This window comes from Xiphophorus maculatus, chromosome 4, assembly GCF_002775205.1.
Source record: "Xiphophorus maculatus strain JP 163 A chromosome 4, X_maculatus-5.0-male, whole genome shotgun sequence".
Classification (NCBI taxonomy): Eukaryota; Metazoa; Chordata; class Actinopteri; order Cyprinodontiformes; family Poeciliidae; genus Xiphophorus; species Xiphophorus maculatus.
The window spans coordinates 32,856,052-32,874,512 of record NC_036446.1 but is presented as its reverse complement, the minus strand read 5'-3'; the positions used below and the strand labels follow the sequence as shown (position 1 = coordinate 32,874,512).

The following is an 18,461-nucleotide window of genomic DNA, read 5'->3' as shown; positions in this document are numbered from 1 at the left end:
CATGTGAGCAACTATTGAATTCATTACATTTTTTTGTGGATGTTGTGTACATCTTTTTTGAATTCAGTGAGATCCCCCAATCAGGGACAGGAAACTGACCAAAATGATGAAGGATTTAAGACCTTGGACAAACATCTAAACAACTTTGCTGCCATAAATATTTTTCATTAACTGTAAATTAATAAACGCAGGAGTGATTAATAGGGTAACATGATCTTTAGTCAAGTTAAACTTACCAGGGGAAAGTAAGAAACTTACCAGAGAAAAGTAAGAAGCGACCGTAAGCAACACACTAATCACACAACAGGGTTTGGGTATCTCTCTCTCTCTTTCTTTTTTGTTTAATTTGTCTGGCATCAACCTGCAACTGTCCGCGTTTGTCATTAAAAGCAAAAAATAACAACGATAAAGGCCTAATATGAGAAGCTGTTCCCTGATCATTTGGTACACTAATGTAAAAAGGACAAAAAAATGAAATTCAGCAAGCTAAGCCTATTAACAAATTTAGCCAGCCCAGGTGTCAGAGCAGACTCAATTGCCACTGTGACCAAATCCTTTTTAGATTCATCCACTGTAATTTTCATTCTCTTATGCAGTGAAATGCTTTTTTTCCCCAGCTGTAATTAAGGAAAGCAGCCCAGCAACAGCTCAGTAAGCTGTTAGAAAAAAACGTGCATCGGTTTAAAGGATAAATCCCACCTTTTCTCTACCCCCTCTCTGCATCTTTTAACCCAAGAAGTCATGAAAATCATTCCTGGCTTTAAACTTCAAGATGAATGCAGAATTCTTAGCTCTAACCCCTCTAAAGCAGTTGTCCCTAGAAGTCAAACATGATATAAAAAAACAAAAAGAAAAATAAAAAAAAAAACGGGCTCCTAGCAGGTGTTGAGTATACTGACAGTGAGTACAGCCATGAGGCTTAATGGGAAGGGAGGTTAAAGTGGTTTCATCATAGATCAGTTGACAGTAATGCTTTGGGGCAGACACTACTGATGCTGAGACAGAGAAGAAAAAAGGATGTTACCTGTCAGCCAGACAAAAATTCGTCTCACCTCAGAACTTTTACACCATCTGACACTCTTTCTAATGCTCTCTGTGAAGCCCTGCTCCCTCCCTGCTCGGAGCTGCCATACATGCACAGCAACAAGCAAAAAAGTTCTGGCTCCTAAAAATGAAATAACAAGCGGTTGTTCTGTAAGTAATTGAAATCTGTGTAAAGTGTCCCAGTTGGACATTGGATTCAGCGCCTTTTTTTTTTTTACGTTATGTTTTCCTCTGATCAGTTTAATCAAAGCTGCAGTATGTAACTTTTTTAAAAAAATATTTATTTCTATGTCTGTTAAAATTGTTGTTATGCTGTCACAGTATAAGACAGATAATCTGTGAAAAAAACAAGCTCCTCTGCCCTTTCCCAGTGCTCCCAGTACGAACTGCAGAAAAACACCACTCAATCAGAAGCAACCAATCAGAGCCAGGAGGAGGGTTGTAGCGTTGTTAATCACTCTTGTGCTCCCCCTCCCCTCCTTGCTCTTTGCTACGCTACAGCTGATTCACCACAACATTGCCTGACAACAAAGCTAAGGCTAGTTAGCATGGCCACCAGTAATGATGAATAAATGGTTTTTCTGGAACAATAAGTTCTTTCTCCGCTATTAGCACATTTAGCAGCGAGTACATAGCATGATTGACAGCACTAAGCCCCTCCTCCTGACTCCGCCAGGGTGCCTCCTGGTGGAGGTGGAGGAGATTGTTCTTTTCACATATTATCCGTGTCATATCTTTGTTACAGTTACATACTGAAACTTTAGGAGGTTTTTTTATTTTCTTTATTGTACCGACTCACATGATGAATCTGATTCTCGCTGCTGATACAACAGCTGCCGCCGGATGAGCTGTCTTTACCCAATCACTTAAATCTTCAACTCAGGTCTCGTTGTGTTCAGACAAATGAACTCTGCGTATGAAAAGAGAGGGAATATACTGGAATGGAGGGATGATGTGTTCTTATGTGGGTTCTTGGTTGGATTTCCAGAAGTTCTCATCTCATTTGATGTAACAATTAACTATAAACTTGAACATGTGACTGTGGTGTATTTGCACACAGAGCTTTTTGAAGCTTTCTGGAAAACAAGACCTGCAAGATAAAAATCAACTAAGTGGCTGTGTGTGGTATGCATGCATGCATTACTGATGCAATCATTCATTGTTCTCAGAAGCATATTCAATAGCTAAAACATGGCTCATGTAATCGAATATCTGAATCTTAGCTTGGAAGGTAATGTCTAATTTTGTCTTTACATCTTCCGTTATTATCTACTGTGTACCGCTCTGTGTCATTTGCCATCGTTTCACATGATGACTGGGTTTAATGGAGATGGTTTGCTATATTCTCTGCTATTAATGTAATTTCAGGTTAAGTTTCACATTTCAGCCTCTTGCCGTTGGGCCGACTACATTATGATTATTTTTGTCAGGAGTTTTTTGAATACATGAAATAAACAGTAAAGTACATCAGCTGGCCAATCTATCTAGCAGATGAAATAATAGATTTACAGTTAAAGCGCAATGAAGTTGACAACTACCGCGCTGTAGTCTGAGCATCAGAATGGTGATGCAGCTTTAACATGGAGGCCTGTCCCAGATGTGACTCAGCCTGAAGTCTAAGGTGGCCCTAATGCTGCTTTGGTGTCTTCACACACAAAGTTAAAATCTCAAAAATCTCTGTTAGACATTAGAGTTAGTGTAGAATTAGCCAGGTCATTACATTTTGTAATTCTGTTGAGTTTGTGATTTCTCCCATTGAGCTTGATTTCTTAGGATATATGTCGTTGTGGCCAATCAGGAATTGTGTCTTCTGCATTTTTTGGAGTTGCAGTCTGCCTGTATAGTGTTGTAGTTTTAGCAGTGGAGTGGTGGCAGTGGAGGAAGTGAGTAAAGCTATTTGGAAGCGCTTCAGTCACAAATTGAAATGTTGAGCAATTAAAATCAGAGCAAAAGGAATATTTAATAAGTTTCACTGGGATGGTGTTTTGCAGTGAGCTTCATAGCGTAGCTTTCTTCACAATCAAGCTGCCGTGTTAGTTGCGTCACAGCCAAATGTTGGTGATTTGGTAAAATCAGATCCAGTCATTTCAAACTTCAGCAGATTCAGCAGATACACATTCAACAAGCAGTGGTTTTTCAATAGCCGAGGGCCTGGACCCTCTGCAGAAGCACTTGCTTAACCAGGGACAGGCTTAACCAGGCTGCCTCTAACTAGTATAAACTTTTTACTGACAGGATTTTCTAGATTTTAAAAATAAAATAAAATGTCTCACACAAAGGTTTAACAAAGAAGAACCTTGCAAGTAACTCTGGGTGAAACACAGCTGAAAAAAAAAATGCTACTAATTTGTAATCAGGCCTGTTATAAATCCAGTTACTGTATTTTTCGGACTATGAGCCGCTACTTTTTTCCCACGTTTTGAACCATGCGGCTTATAGCCAGATAAGGCTTTTCTGTGGATTTTTCTTCAACCACCAGGGGGCCCTTTAGCAGGAAGTGAATCACAAGAAGTCAAAATTGGAAATCAAAGAAGATAAGATAAGATAAGATTTATTTGTCATAGTCATCAACAGATTACAATGAGAACCTTTGTGTGAGACATTTTATTTTATTTTTAAAAGAAGGAAGTCCTGATTTTCATTTAGAACAAGCACATGCTAGCAGCAGGCACAACGGAGAAATTTCTTCAAACTCATATGATGCATCTTTTAAGTTGAGGGCTATCAGTCTGGCAGTACAGGAGGGAAATAGAGCTGCTGCACGTAAGGTCAGCATGAACGAATCCATGGTTCGGAGTTGGAGACGGATTAAGGACGCAGCCCTTTGCTGGGTCCTTATGGAAAACCAAGAGCAGCGGAGATACCAGCGGCTTATTGCCCGGTGCAGTATATGAATGTACGTTTCCATTTTTTTTCTAAAAAATTGTAGGTGCGGCTTATAGTGTGGTGCGCTCTTACAGTCCGGAACATTCGGTAATCCATTTGGTTCATATATAAACATGATGGCTCTATGTAATAATAGCATAAATGTAACGGGGCTTACAGCTACTGGATAGACTTCACTTGAGGAGAAATTTTTGGCATTTTCATAAAACCAAATCTTGTTACATTCCTAATATTTTCATATTCTCTCTGCACTGGTCAGTGGCATGAGAACAGAAGTTTTTTTTTTTTTTTTTTTTTTTGCCCGGTGCTGATATCAAGATGAATATTGGTTACCATGAGGGGTAACCAATTTTCTAAAGGAAATTCAGTAGAGCCCCTACTAATTCATGACTCAGTATTTATAGATGTTTCTGTGGTATGTAAATTATTCCCACCTGTTTGAGGATTTTTTTTTGTTGCGAATATCTAAAATATTCAAAAAGAAAATGCAACTTAGGAGGCTGAAATACCTTAAAGCATCTCTGCTTGGCACATTACTGGCTGCGTTTACAAAGCAACCAATCCTGGAAAAGCATTTATTGTCCTTGACACTGATTGGCTGTACCCGCAAGAGTGTAAATAAGAAAGAGTGTAGATACTAGCTTCACTCAAGTTCTAAAATGGTTTCCACTGTGCGTTTTATGTATTATGGAAGGTATATTTGATACATGGGTTTGTGTTTGAAAAAGAAATGAGCCAAAATCTTTTAGGAAATTGCAATTTCCAAAACAGAACTCAGATATTCTAAAGGAATATCTGGTATGGGTCTTACTCAGTGGGGTTACAGAAAAAAAATAGTTTCTGTACTGATATTTAAAAAAAAAGATCATTTTCTTTATTATCATATATTTGTTTGTTTGTGCCTCCTTTTTACTATTTCCTTGTTAATAATTACAACAATCTTTACATGTCCGTCCATCAGGTCATCTGTTCTGAAACGGAATAAAAAGTGAGGCACACCCTGGAAGGGCTGGCAGTCAGTTACTGGGCACACACACACACACACACACACACACACACACACACACACACACACACACACACACACACACACACACACACACACACACACACACACACACACACACACACACACACACACACACACACACACACACACACACACACACCAACAAACCTGTAGGCAACACAACAATTAGAGGTTCCTGGCTCCTTCTTAACTGATGCAGAAAAAAAAACTTAGTGCTATTTAAAAAAAAAAACTGTCAGGGGATGAAAAAGAAAACATAACTGTATATCCTAAATTAATCCCTACTGAGGTTAAATAAATCTGCAGCAAAAGAAAGAATCCCAAGCCTCTGCTGCCTCATCCCACTGTAAAATAAAACCCAGCTTTGCTTTTTTGATCTCTTTTTATGCATAACTAAGTGGGTTTAACGATATATTAACCTCTCTCCTGAGATATTTCTTTCAACTTTTTTCCCTCTTTCCTTATTTTTCCTAAAGGATTCATTTTCCATAATGAATCAGCATTCATTAATTGGTAAATGATGATTGGAGTCATCAAGAGTATTAGAGTATAATTTTGTATTTAAATGTTAGCTAAATAAAAAGCCACAGATTGACCCCTTTTTTTGACATCAGAATTATATTTGGACTCAACACAGCTTTTCCTAAAAAACGCTTGTGGTGGAAAAAATGAATAAATGTTGCCCATCCTCCCCTTGCAAGTTGTCTGTATGAAAAAGTGTGAACTAACAAGCGCTCAGCAGATTGCAACACACAGGGACATCTACGTTGTTTGTTCAGGAAAGTCAGTGGAGTCGAGCCAGGCACTAAAACTGTTGAGTTACATGAGACTCAGAGGGAGCGTGAGTTATATTACAGCTAGCTGCCCTTTATAACTGGATCCCAGTGGTTGAAAACACCTGGAAATATCTGTCTGGTTTATTTGTTTTAAACTTGCATCGCAAACGACTGAAAGCAAAAATGGTGTTGAAGCACAACAACTCCTGGCAGCCTCCAGGACAGTGTTGTGAGTCGACTGATTCCTCTGGGCTTTTATTAGGAACATCAAGGCAGGTGGTCCATCCTCGAACGATGACCACGTTCCGGCTGGAAAAGGCCCTGATCTAACACTTACATCTTAGTTGAGAACAGCGTTGGAGGAGATAAATATGGTGCATTAGTTCAGTAGTTACTTCTTGTCTTAAATATGTACATCACTGATACACAGCATAATCCATAATATGATATACTTGGTGAAGGTTTGGTGACAAACTTGATTTTTAATATTGTCTGGGTATTGTTCAGAACAATCTGCACTGAGGGAGCCATCTTCTCTCTGCGCCTGCTGTTGTGTGAGGACAGAGTCAGATAATCCAGCCAGTTATCTGCTGAGGTCCAGTCCGTTCTGACCCAGCTGGTCATATTCATCTAAACCGCTGAGTCACAGCTGGTTTTCCACACATCCCTGTCCTCCTAGACTAGCACTTAGAAAACTATTCATGCCCTTCTCTATGCATCTGGCCCCCCTTCTGAATGGAAACTTTTCTTGCTAGTACCAGGTTGGGCTCCTTTTTGCCTTCAAGATTACTTCCAATTATTATTTATTATAAGAAATTATTATTTATTATTTGTGACATGTTCAACCAGGTGTCAGAAACATTGTGTAGACATTTTCTTGAATTGATACAATTCCATCCTGGAGTTCCTGCAGATTTGTCTGCTGGTCATTCAAGATGCAAGGCTTTGTTTTCAGCACATCCAAATGTTGCATTACTCAGGTCTGATGTGGGATTTGTTTTCTGCTCTTTTTTTTTTACTGAGGATGTTTAAATGGGCCAAGAAAATATCCTCCCTCACCCACCATGACACCACCACCACCATGCTGAGTCTTTGAAACGCTCTCCTTTTTGGTTTGTTTTTTTTTCACACCAGATTGCGAACATTGCAGTTGGAATTGCAACCCGTCAGATTTCAGGTTTACTTTTCTAAAACAGTGACAGTTCAAAATATTTGAACAAGTGCAAAGTTATTGTAAATATCACCAAATATTACCAAAATTATCACCAATAGCCCATTTCTGTCTGCTTGTCTCTTGGCAAGGTTGATGACAACATACAGTATATGCCCTAAACATAAACACACAAAATGACATAAGACAGTAAATCTCAAAACACAACAAATAAAAGTAGGAGAAAAGGAACAAAACTGAACGTGATAAACAAATCAGTACATCAATTAATCAGTCAGGAATCAAACAATCAGTCCTTTTCATAAAAACACAAAAGTACAAAGTCATAAAAGACACCACACATGGACACAGCTTTCTCCTTACTATGTAAGCATCACATTTTGTTTTGCAGTACCTCACACATGGGAAGATTATTACAAATCCCACATTAACTCGAATCTCTTTGTAAATAACCATCTACTGCAGAATTGACCAGTTTGTTTCAACTGTGGCATAATTTGCGTGGTAGAAATTCATTCTGGTCTTGGCTCTGTCCCGCATAACCAGTAGTGTCAGTCTCAAGGCTAAACTAAAAGCAACACAGAATCCTTTTGAGATGGACACAAACTTTCTATGATTTAAAACTTGTCACATATCAGAACAAGCAAGCTCATCACTTATTACTTACTGATCCAGCAGCAGTAAGCTCAGTTGGCACTTCACACTGTTTCTCTCTGAAAATTTTTCATGATGTTGTAAGAAAATCAAACTGATTGTAGGCGGTTTCTTTGTGGTCCCACAAGCATGCCATCATCTCTTCAAGTTCAAATCCTTCTATTTGCCTGAGTTGTATTAACTATAATGCAGGTAAAAGTTAGATATCTGTTGGGAATGTAGGCCTCGCTCTGTTATCTTGAGTAGGGAGGCAGACAGAACAAGCCACAGCAGCCTGGTTTTTGATAAAAGCTCCCCTTACCACCTCACCTCCATCTATTTTCCTTCCCTGTGCCTCCTCCATAAACAATGAAAAGTTAATGAAGATGTAACCTAATGATGTAATGAATATGGCATAGCCCAAGGTCAAAACAGGCTGCAGTCTGGGGGCCCACAAGACTGGGGCAGTTGAGCACCATTCTTTTCTACGCCTCTTCTCTCTGCTTCACAATCACAGAAACACACACACTCTGAAATAGTTTGCAGATTCAGCTGAGAAAGCAATCAGACTTTAGCAGATTTTAAAACAGGCTTTGTACTGTATGTGTTCTGTCATTTGTCAGCGATGGAGGGAAATGTGTGCTTGTGCAAACATAAGCACAGTACAGAGGGTTAAGTGACTACCGCAGTTGGTAAGAGGATGCACTTTTTATTTTACAGTATTCTTTTCTTTTTGTGTGTGTGCGTGTGTGTTTTAGCATTTCTAATCTTATAAGGCCCGTTTTTCCCAACTACCGTAATTTCCGGACTATAAGGCGCGACTTTTGTCTCACGCTTTCAACCCTGCGGCTTATACAATAATACGGCTAATTTATGAATTTTTTTCTAATGGCCGCCAAGGGCGCTCGAGCAGAAAAGGTAGAGTGAGACAGGTATATGTGTCGAGGAAGACACAAGTTTAATGTAACCAAAGAAAGACTTACAGAGTGTGTGGCGAAGAATATCTGACGCTATTTCAATCCGACACTGAGGAGGAAGACTTCCATGGTTTCAGTGCACAGGAGGAAGATGAAGACGACTCTTAGTCTTCATGTATGTATGTTTTTTTTAACTAGCACTGTTAGTGCTGTGCTACCGTGTTGCTGCTGTGTTACTGTCGCGTCACAGGCACTGTTTGGAAAGAAAAGCTAAGGTATATTATTAAAACTTTGAAAACCCTTTCTGTGTACCATCTTTCTTTGTAAATGTTCAATGTAGGCACATGCGGCTTATAGACAGGTGCGGCTTATGTATATACAGCATGGTTTTTCCTTTAAAAATGTACTACTATGCTTATAATCAGGTGCGCTCTGTAGTCCAGAAATTATGGTAATACATACCTTCTGTGGACCCTGTGGTTTGTTTTCAGCTGCTCTGACCCCGCTCTGGTTCTGGAGTAGGGTTCAGGTTTTGGAATGCGGTGTGAATTTAGTTTATGTGGGCATATACTGGTAATGGTTATGTTTATGATAAGTGTCCGGGTTAGGCTCTAGAAATGAATGAAAATTGGATTAATGAAAAGTCAATGCAAAGTCCTTGTGACGGACCATGGGTGTGAGTGTGTGCGTGTGTGTTTGTGTGCGTGTGACAGTACAGATGCTTGTTCTGGTAATGGAACCGGTGATTAAAAATGAAAGGGCCTGACAGAGTGGGGATTTTGGTAGATTCAGGTACGATCGATGGACCACTCTCCCTGCTCATTGGTCTGGAGAGCGTTTGAGAACAGTGGTGTGTCTTAGCATGCTTGGGGTTTGCAACTTAAGAATTCTTTACTGCCTTTGTTAATCTTGAGCTCTATCCTGTTATGTTATCTTGAGTTAAGGGTACCTTATATATAATGAACTAGAAAAGACAGAGGGGTAAAGTGCCAAAACAAAGAAAATTCAAAGAGGAATGACCATGAAAAAGAGAAGATGACAACTGTTACTAACTCATGGCTTACCCACCAGCCAGGTGCTGTCTGTGTTCGACCTGTTTGGCCTCTGCCAGGGTAAGAAAATGTCTTCATCTGTCTTTTATCCTTTTATAGTCTATTAACTCCATACGGGGACAGCAGGAAAAGACTCAGGGTGTGCTGAATGGTAAGACATGAAGTCTTACTTGGAAGCATGTAGTCCATAGGTTTGTTCATGTTCTCAAATGTACTACTGTGATGTACCTAAGGCCAGGGCCAGGGGACACTTTTTGTCAGGATAGTATGAGTTACTCGCTTCAGTACAGTACACATAGATTCTGGCATTGCAGAACCTCCTAACACCTGCTAGCAGGACTCTTAATAACCCAGTTTTATTCTGCACCATGTCTTGATGGCAGGCATTGGCTGGACGAGGTATTTACCATCCATGTGAAAGCTATTATTAACCACAAGACAAAGACAGGCTGCATTTGAAGAGATGCCGTAACCAGGAGGCATGGACTGATAATGAATGGCATCATGTGAGGTTCAGGTAAATATCTGATGATCATTACATGCATGAATGATCACATTGGGGGAGCAGGACCAATCGGCTGTCAATGTTGTGATGGGACTTTTAACAGCATTGAAACATAAAGCCCTTCCGCTCAGAAGGCATGGCTTTCTGTTCAGGCTAAAGATTAGAGTGATGGCAAGGAAGCCTTCCAGGTTCAAAGACGTGGAGCAGACTCTGGTCTGCTGGGGTACGTACTTTGTCTATAGGTTGATTTTATTTCCTATTCTTTGCAAAATAACTTGGGTTTTCCCATTCTAACACAGAAATAGGCTTTGATAAAAGGGAATTTGTTGTAGTTCAGAGTGTGTTTAGGACTGTTGTTTTGTGAGAAAGTGAATCTCCATTTAATTAATTAATTAATTAATTAATTAATTAATGTATTTATTCATTCACTCATTTTCAGCACATACTGTTGCAATGTACCCATTGACCTGTACATAGACCTTTACCTGCTCGGTCTTTGTTAAAAAGAAGAATAATATTCATTTGTAATATGTTATTATACATCAAACATTGTGAAACATCTGCTGATCAAATTCCTCTGTAATATTTAATAAGCTTGATCACTGTGATTAATACATTATGACCTCCAGAGTAGCTCTGACAGACGTTGCCAAACATGTACAGTCAGTGCTGAAATGTTAACACTATCAACTTTATCTAAAACACATAGGAACCCAAACTGAGAGCCCCAAAAGAACCCGTCCACCATTAACAAACCGATCTGCTCATAGAGAGTGTGATCTTGCACCCAGAAATCTTCCTGAGACTGTGCATTTCTTCACGGTCACACACACTTCTTCTATAAACAGGTTCTCCTTTGGCTTCTTATGTTTCCACCATGAACCCACTGTGTTCATGCATGTGGGCGTGTGCAAGGTTGCTGGGGCTGATCTGTTTTAAAGAGACTCTTGCCATAATCAAAAACAATAACTGCTCAGAGTGTAAACTCTTCCAAATACCGCCCCCCTCTCCCCAAAACCCCCCCTTCCTCCTGACGCCCCCTACCCTCGCCTTGAAGTATGAAATAATATTCTGTGTGTGGGCCCGGCCGAACACTGAGAACGCAAACATTTCACAATAAAGTTGTTTAAAGAAAGGCCTTGGCATAGATGGCTGGGAGATAGAGGACATGCTGCGTTAATTACAAGCCCCCGTTAAAATAAACTGCCGGTATAAAATATGAGTCTCTCCCTCGCCTATTCTTGGGGATTTGAACCTATAAAATATCAGCGAGGTGTGCACCTCAGATGTGCTGTTTGGAGACCAAACACAGCAGTCGCTCTCTGCTTGGAGATGGAAGGGGGGCAGACAGACACAAAGAGGGAGAATGAGGGGAATCAGGGCATGATCAGCGAAAAACACAACAGAGCTGTACGATCAACAAAGAAAGCAGTGTTTATTCTGCATTTAAAGACTTAGGAATCTTTCTCCCTGCCACTGCATGCCGTTCACTCAGAGGGAAAATAGCCTAGTTAAGCGGCAGGTTTATTATTCTTCAAAGCCTGGACTGAAAAGTAATATGCTTTAAAGGCACAGTAAATGCATCGGTGTGCGCCTCCCGAGGCCTGTGTGCGTTTCAGCCTTTCCCCTCACCGAGTGCCGTGCCTGTGTGTGTGAAAGCGAGCGAGGGTTATATTGCAAAGAGAGAAGCCGAGAGTTGGATTATTTTTCCTGAAGTGTGGACTTAAGTTTCTGCTCTCTGTTCTGCTGCTGGGTGGCCCATTTGGCTTTATCCGTGTTAACATAAGAATGGAGGGGTGGCCAGGAGATGAGGGAGTGGAAGGAGGGGCCGGGTAGCTGGTTTAAATTATTCTTCGCCTCTGCCGCTGCATAGCAGGAGCTGTTGTTATCCACTTAGAACATCAGACGATTTGTTCCTTCTCCCTCTCTCCTGCTCTAAACCCCGTGGGCATCTTTATTCGGGACCTTGCGTACGTTATCCCGTAATGCCTGTCGTGGCCGGAGTTTAAGTCAGCTTGTCACCGCTACTGTATTCTGCAAAAAAGAACTCATAAAAAAAAGAAAAAAAGAAATTTTTAAAAGTTGTTTTTTGCAATCAACTAAACAATCTCAAACTTTTCTTTCCGTTTTGCTTAAAATAAAAAATAAAAAATAAAATGTCCTCTGTAAGGAAAAATCCAAATCTCAAATATAAACCCTCCTGGCTGTAATCTAAGCTCAGTGACGAGGGCTGTGACGCTCGCAGGCCCAGATGAGGAATGCAGTTATGAGAAGATGTTTGTATACATTCAGCTTGTGCCTCGGAGAGCAGCGTTGGTGGTGAAGCACAGCTTAAAGACATCTGGATGCGATGAAATGCCATTTGTCTAAACAATCAAGAATTCAACCGAAGCCACCCAACGTGCGCCGTGCTTATAGGACACACTTGTGCAACGGGCTGCAGCTGAGATGGAAATTGACAAATATTTTATTGTGACATTCTTCTGATTTTTTAGTTTTTTTTTTCTTTTCTATCCCCCCATCGTTCAGCTGTAAACAAAGAGAGGGAAAAAAATTACTTGATGACAAAACTAAGAAAAGTAAGCACATATGGTTTGAGCTAAGTCTTCATTAGCATTTTTGGGAAAACTTACAATCCCAACTTTGGAGGACAGATGAAAGTTCATTTTGTAGATCTAAACAGTTTTAGTGATTTTTGTTACGTTTTGCCTTTCTTACCATGTAATTAAACTCTTCTACAGTAACATTTTCTAATGATGATTATAATGATGTCCATCTATATGTATATATATGTATAGACTTTATTAGAAATTGCTGATTTCCTAAAAAATTGGGTTCATTTCAATCTAATGAACGAAGAGACAGAGAAGAAAGGGGAAATGAAAGGGAGAGATGTGGGGAAAAAGTTTAAAGGCGAAGAAAAAGAGAAGAGTAGAGGAGAGAAAGAAGGATAGAGAAAATACAAATTAACATTCCAGAAGTCTGTAGAAAGACAAAAACAACAGAGAAACTATAGCAGCAAACATATTCACATATAATAATAAAAGAGATGTTTCCACTGTCTCCATGAATATGCAAGTATGACATTTTCACTCTGGAACCTGGCCTTAGGTACATCATATTTTTAGGGTTTTTTTGCAAACTAATTAATGACATCATTTAGTGGCTTCTTGCAACTTTTACCAATTTGCTTACTCAAAAGTTTCCAACAATATTAGTCAATCATAATTACGTTTTTTATGCTTTAAGAGTCTCATAATACCATATGCTTGCTTACTTCAAAGAAGTCACCTGTTAATAGCAGCCAGATAGCACTCAAGACACGGTGCCTCAAGAACAACTTTGTGGCAGTTTAATTGAGTAAAATCTTGTGACACTTCTGTTATTTAATGCCGATCTGATTACGCTGTTAAAAACAGAAGCCAAATGTAAAATAGCAGAAACCTGCTGGGATGGGATTTTTGTGCACGTTCAAGACGCAAAACCGCTAGATAAACAAGCAGACAGGGGATGAGGCATTATCTGTCAAAAGAAATGCCACACCTTTTGATTTATTTTCCAATTAATTCCATTTAAACAAAAGGTCCAGGCAGTTGTGAAAGGCAGAGCTCTGACTTTGCCAGTGGTGTGTGCGTACGGCGGCGGCTGCGAAGGGGGCAGGCAAACATGACTGGGATAATAAGCGTCATGGAATCTAATCAAATTCCTAAGAGGAATTGATTGTTGTGAGGCAGCCGGTGCAGGAGTGGGGTTGACAATAAGCTGAAATTTAAGTGTTAATTTTTATGCTAATCCTCTGGCATCTCTGTGTGATGCAATTTGGTCCGGCAGCCCCCTCGACTTTGCACCGCAGATATGAAATTGTCCCGCGTACGTAGAAAATGTCAGCTTGCCAGACCCTGAAAGCTTGTAATTTATTAGGTATGTTTCTATTAGTATGTGTCACAGTTGTTAGAGAGCCACATGTGCAGGCAGGCGGTCGCTCCACCTCGTTCTCTACCCTCCCTCTCTTTCCATGCATCACACCTATTCTGCTCCTCTGTGCCAACTTCCTCAAATCGTCTCTTCTCCATCTTTGTTTCTTTTGTTGTTGTTTTTTTCCTCCCAAACTGGCATTTTATTCTTTAGCATGTCAACCAGAAGCCCACCACACAGACACAATGACACAAACACCAAGCGTGGCCTTAAAAGTGTCCCGGATCAGTGCCTGCTTCTACGGAGCCTTAATGTATTATCATATATCTGGTGGTCCTTGCCCCCTGGACAAAAGGCTATTTAATACAGTTTAATGACATTCTGTAGAATTCCTGTGAGTGTGTGTGCGTGTGGGTGTGTGTGTGGGCTAAAAGAGTAACAGAAGTAGGGAATTAAAAAGAGAATTATTCAGGATTCACTCATGCAAATATGCCAATATAAAATGTGCTACTTTTCACTCGTCATTCTTCTTGTTTTGCTCTCTCCTCTGGAAAAGTCGAGTCCAGTCCAATTTAATCACGAGCACGTTTAAAAACAACAACGGTTAACCAAAGAGTTGTGCACATAAAGGAACAGATGTTACACAATAAAAGAATACACATTAAAGCAACACAGTGCTAAAAGAAATACAATTAAAAAGAAGACAAACGTCAAAAGACTTTACAACTCAGTCTGATTCAGATGCAAACAAGAAGAATTAGTTCTTCAGCACAAAGTGTTGAGAACAAAAGGAAAAATAATAATACATGGAAGAACAGAGCAGTAGCAAGTTCTTGTCACATTTACTTTTTTAACTCAACGTTACAAAATACTATAAAAGAATAAAACACATGATTACTAAATGTTGCCATGAACTAGCAGCATGCGAGAAGGCTGCCCTCCTGCAGGCCCCAGGACTGTGGTGATCGTTGTGCAGGAAGAGTTTCAAACAAGCAACCCTTCTCCGGTCCACTCATATTTCCATAAAATGTGTTTTTGCCCACATGAAAGTGTAAAACGGCACGTATTCATTGTAGAATTTACAATGTTTCTGTCATACTCTTAAGAAACCAAAGGCTGTGCTAGGCTGAAGATGAAAACAGTCAAACAATTGTAGGATTTTTTAAAAAAAATTTAAGCTAGAATATTTTGTGCTGGGGTTGTTTTTAGATTGTTGAACAAAACGTACCATGGTTTCACAAATCTACAGTGCTTATATATTTTATTTAGAAACAGAAGACACAAGAAAAAATTAAAAAAAAAACATTAACAAAGCACTATCACATTCAGCCTTATTGTGATTTTGATAGATGGAGTCACAGAAGTGTAAGAGAATAAACAAGTAAGTTGGTCTATTTAAATTACTCCATTTCAAATATTTGATGTACTCTTGACAGTGATTTTAAATGTCAGTGGAAGATATGTAGACGTTCAAGTTTAAATTCTATTTTGTTCTTAAGCGGTCGCATTCGTCGTTTTGGAAATCAAGTATGCAAACAAGTCAAACAGCAGCTCAACAGGCATTTGTCTAAGATACTCACCTTGATGGAAAAGATAGATTTTTAACAACCATAAACTCCAGCTAAGTTAAGTACACTTTTTTAAAGGAAATCTGCTTATTATAGAGTTCTGAAGCATTGATATGAGTTTCTTACTTATTCGGGGTTAGCTATGCAAGTAGATGACTTCCATGTTTACTTTACTCTCATAGTTTGCCTGTTTGACTTAAAACAGTCTTAGCTTAAAAGTGGGCAAAGTGAGATTCCTCTTGTATTAATTCTGTTTTTATGGTTCAATGTCTATGTTTGTTGGTTAATATTTATGCTTAATGTCACAACAAGCAAATTTACTAAGAACACATGCCAATGCATCTACTGCTGGTCACATATATTTTTTCTTGATAAAGTCTTCTTTAAAAATAAGTAAATCAAATACAGTGGGTGACTAGCCTAGGTATGCTTGCTGCTAGCCTATTGATGCTAATGGACAACAGTGGGGTTAGCATGCTAGTGCTAACCTCTTCAATGGGAACGCAAGTGAATTGTATCTTTCTCATTTGACAAAGCCAGCTACTCGGTCACCAATTACGAAATACCATTAATCAGTAATCAGTAGCTAGCCGCAGAATGGATATAGCTTCCTACAAATGCGACATGGACCTAAACACATAACAAACAACTGACAAACTGCTAACACACTGTGTCACAGTCCATCAAGAATTTAAGCTGCAGAAATGTTATAATAAAAAGCAGAAATGCCTTTTTTTAAACTTCCTTTTTTGTCTAACTTGATGTCAGAAGCAGCTCAGTCACTAACATATATACATATATATATATATATATATATATATATATATATATATATATATATATATATATATATATATATATATATATATGGGCTACACATCTGGTGAATTTGGGTCGTACGCTGTCTAACAAAATGACTTCCAAACTGAGAAAGAAACCAAAAACAATGGATTTTTACTTTGTCTTTTTAGATTTTTTCCCCCTATTTTACGTTGCAACAGCATGTTAAGTCATTTTCTTCCTTATTTTTTAACACTGATGAAATTGCTATGTGCCCTGCCTGCACGCTGAGTGGCTCTATGAAGGCAGTCAAAAACTGTACTCAGCGGGCCCAGAAAACACACTGAAAGGTTTGGATGCAATTCACATATAGGTCAATTAAATGCAACAACATCTGCTCTCTCCCTACCATTTGCATATAGCATTCATATGTTAATGATGTCCCTTGTTTTTTTTTTCCCCCCCTTTCTCAGCATGTGTGTACGTGCGTGTGCATGTTTGCGTGTTATTTGTTTCCCTCTTTATTTTCTGTACTTCCTACCCTCCTCCCAATTTATTTGTATCGCCAAACAAAAAGCGATGCTGAAAATTTGGATTCATACTTCCCTATTTGGGGAAGATTAAAAAAAAACACGATAAAGAGAAAGAGAGAGACGCCCGTCCTATTTTCACTTCCTCTCACTTAACGATTAAAGGGGAGGTTAGATTGGTGCCACAGTTGTTCCACTGCCATGCCCCTGATTTCTACAAGAAGCCCCTTTAACGGCAGAGAAGGCGAAGCCCCATCTCTTCCCCAAGCAGCCCTAACGCCTTATAAATCAATGATGACACAGATGGACTAGCGATAATCTATTTAGAATGCCTCACAGCAAATATTGTTGTGCAGATGATTAGATAGCCAGTTATTTTAACTCCCAAAACATAATCTTCTGCTTCTTATAATGCCCTTCAGATTTCTTGTTGTAATATTGAGTTTGATGTTTTGCTTCCTCGAAATGAATTTAGCAAAAATATGTATTTGCAAATGTATAATTTTTGCTTGTGCATATGATGGATATGCGATTTGGTGACATGACCTGCTTTAGGAACAAAAGATCCCGTGTCTTCAAAGAGGGTGGAGGAGGACCTTTAGCACAATTGTATCTCCGGGGCATTTGTGTGCGCATTAATGTGTGTGTGTTAGACTAGTCTAGCGACACGAGGGGGGTTAATGGCAATCCGGGGTCCCTGCCCCTTTTCATGGTCGATGGGTCTCACTTTAGAGTGCTGGGGGCGAGGAGAAGGAAGAGAAAAGGAGGAGCTGGGAGGGGAGAGAAAGAACAGAGGAGGAGTGCAGAAATGAAGTGGAGGTTGTCAGACGTGGCAACTGCTCGGAGGCCCTGATAAATATAAGCCCTTATTGATCGGTGGAAAATGAAAGATCCCCGAGTGGCGTGCAGTATTTAGCTTCTTGTCTGCCTCGCGTCAGCGGTGGCCTTGCCTAGGAGGGATAGATTTTCAGCTGTGCCTCCGGGCACCGCAGCGCACCGGCTTTGATTTCATCTTTAACCTTTTTCTGCCGCGTTCCCTTGACCTCTGCAGCAGCGCTTACTGAATTTGTTAGATTTCCATCTTGACATTGATCCCCACCGCCACCTCATACTCGCCTCCCTTTCAACCTGTCGTCTTCCTAATGCTCCATCCCTCTTGTCCATTCTCTTCCTCCTCTCTCCCAGGTCTACGTTTCATTATCACCTCGTTTTCTAATCCTACTCCTCCTCTGTGTCTCCCCCTAGGTGGCCATTCCAGTAAGCAGTAGTCGGTGAAGAGTGACAGCGAGAGGCCACTTGATCCCAACAGGTTGTGCACCAGTATGCAGGTGGTGTATTAAGGTCAGTTCACACCCCCTTAGCACGTAGAAAAACTTGACTTCACTTGGATTTATTTTTTTCCAACCCTGTGTCTTATTTGCTTCTCACACTGTAAGTATGAAAGAACAAGACACATATACACACAGTTAAATGCACACATGCATTCACACATTCCAACTGTTCGTCATTCACCCACCATTTAGTTTTATCCCCAAAGGCACAGTCTTAAACCAAAACACACACACACGCAGTCACACAGCTACAGTACACTGCTGTTATGTGCGCAGACAGAACTTGTAACAATCTGGATTGTGATAATCTATGATAATCATCC

General features: G+C 39.8%; 1 protein-coding gene across 6 annotated transcripts in view; it reads left to right on the top strand.

Moving 5' to 3' along the window:
• znf536 (zinc finger protein 536) overlaps nt 1-18,461 on the top strand; it is a 237,311-nt gene that overhangs the window by 75,295 nt on the left and 143,555 nt on the right. For all 6 annotated transcript variants that reach the window (XM_023332538.1, XM_023332539.1, XM_014470109.2 and 3 more), the window contains one exon: nt 18,053-18,148. The gene's annotated coding sequence lies outside the window, so the exon portion shown is untranslated. The remainder of the gene's footprint in view (nt 1-18,052; nt 18,149-18,461) is intronic.